The following is a 2,579-nucleotide window of genomic DNA, read 5'->3' as shown; positions in this document are numbered from 1 at the left end:
TGGGTGGTATAGAGGAGACAGACCCACTGGTTGCCCTCTAGGTTACAGAGAGCTGGTAGTCCCATCCACTCAACTACCAGGTGGGTGGTATAGAGGAGACAGACCCACTGGTTGTCCTCTAGGTTACAGAGAGCTGGTAGTCCCATCCACTCAACTACCAGGTGGGTGGTATAGAGGAGATGGACCTACTGGTGGCCCTCTAGGCTACAGAGAGCTGGTAGTCCCATCCACTCAACTACCAGGTGGGTGGTATAGAGGAGACAGACCCACTGGTTGTCCTCTAGGTTACAGAGAGCTGGTAGTCCCATCCACTCAACTACCAGGTGGGTGGTATAGAGGAGATGGACCTACTGGTTGCCCTCTAGGTTACAGAGAGCTGGTAGTCCCATCCACTCAACTACCAGGTGGGTGGTATAGAGGAGATGGACCCACTGGTTGTCCTCTAGGTTACAGAGAGCTGGTAGTCCCATCCATTCAACTACCAGGTGGGTGGTATAGAGGAGATGGACCCACTGGTTGCCCTCTAGGTTACAGAGAGCTGGTGTGAAACAGGGAAGGGAATCAGGGGGTATGCTAATTTGGTATAGAGCAGACCTAACTCATTCCATTAAATTAATCAAAACAGGAACATTTTAAATTTGGCTAGAAATTCTAAAGGAAATTATCTTAACAGAGAAAAATGACCTCCTGTGTGCTACCTATACCCCCCACTAGAATCCCCATACTTGAATGAAGACAGCTTCTCCATCCTAGAGGGGGAGATCAACCATTTCCAGGCCCAGGGACATGTACTAGTCTGTGGCGACCTAAATGCCAGAACCGGACAAGAACCTGACACCCTCAGCACACAGGGGGACAAACACCTGCCTGCAGGTGACAGCATTCCCTCCCACATATGCCCCCCTAGGCACAACTATGACAACATAACCAACAAAAACCACAACTCCTGTAGCTCTGTCGGACGCTGGGTGTGTACATAGTCAACGGTAGGCTTCGAGGGGACTCCTATGGTAGGTACACCTATAGAGTCTCTCAGAGCGTTCACAGTCAGCCCACTGACACCCCTATCAGACCACAGCAAAATCACAGTCTACTTGAACAGAGCAATACTCAATCATGAGGCATCAAAGCCAAAGGAACTGAGTAACATTAAGAAATGCTATAGATGGAAGGAATGCAGTTTGGAAACCTACCAAAAAACAATTAGGCAACAACAAATTCAATCCCTTTTAGACAATTTCCTTGGTAAAACGTTCCACTGTAATAGTGAAGGTATAAACTTGGAAGTAGAACATTTTAACAGTATATTTGACCTCTCAGCTTCCCTATCAAATCTAAAAATCTCAAATAGAAAACCGAAGAAAATGAACAACAATGACAAATGGTTTGATGAAGAATGTAAAATTCTAAGAAACAAATTGAGAAACCTGTCCAACCAAAAACATAGAGACCCGGAAAACCTGAGTCTACGCCTTCACTATGGTGAATCACTAAAACAATACAGAAATACACTACGGAAAAAGAAGGAACAGCACGTCAGAAATCAGCTCAATGTAATTGAAGAATCCATATAATCTAATGACTTCTGGGAAAATTGGAAAACTGTAAACAAACAACAACACGAAGAATTATCTATTCAAAATGGAGATGTGGATAAACCTCTTCTACAATGTTTTTGACTCTATAACAGAGAACAAACAGCAACAACATATACATGATCAAATACAAATCTTAGAATCAACTATTAAAGACCAGAACCCACTGGATTCCAGAACGAACTGGATTCCAGAACCCACTGGATTCCAGAACGAACTGGATTCCAGAACCCACTGGATTCCAGAACAAACTGGATTCCAGAACCCACTGGATTCTCCAATTACATTGAATTAACTACAGGACAAAATAAAAACCCTCCAACCCAGAAAGGCCTGTGGTGTTGATGGTATCCTCAATGAAATTATCAAATATACAGACCACATATTCCAATTGGCTATTCTAAAACTCTTTAACATCATCCTTAGCTCTGGCATCTTCCCCAATACTTGGAACCAAGTACTGATCACCCCAATCCACAAAAGTGGAGACAAATTTGACCCCAATAACTACCGTAGGATATGCATGAACATCAACCTTGGGGAAATCCTCTGCATTATCATTAACAGCAGACTCGTACATTTCCTCAGTGAAAACAATGTACTGAGAAAATGTCAAATTGGCTTTTTACCAAATTACCGTATGACAGACCACGTATTCACCCTGCACACCTTAATTGGCAAACAAACAAACCAAAACAAAGGCAAAGTCTTCTTATGCTTTGTTGATATAAAAAAAAGCCTTTTTGGCATGAGGGTCTGCTATACAAATTGATGGAAAGTGGTGTTGGGGGTAAAACATACGACATTATAAAATCCATCAAATCCAAATCAGTCATAGAGCCCATTGCCCTTTATGGTTGTGAGGTCTGGGGTCCGCTCACCAACCAAGACTTCACAAAATGGGACAAACACCAAATTGAGACTCTGCATGCAGAATTGTGCAAAAATATCCTCCGTGTACAACGTAGAACACCAAATAATGCA

Source organism: Oncorhynchus nerka, unplaced genomic scaffold (assembly GCF_034236695.1).
Source record: "Oncorhynchus nerka isolate Pitt River unplaced genomic scaffold, Oner_Uvic_2.0 unplaced_scaffold_7108, whole genome shotgun sequence".
Classification (NCBI taxonomy): domain Eukaryota; kingdom Metazoa; phylum Chordata; class Actinopteri; order Salmoniformes; family Salmonidae; genus Oncorhynchus; species Oncorhynchus nerka.
The sequence above is the reverse complement of the archived record's forward strand: the minus strand, read 5'-3'. Positions refer to the sequence as shown.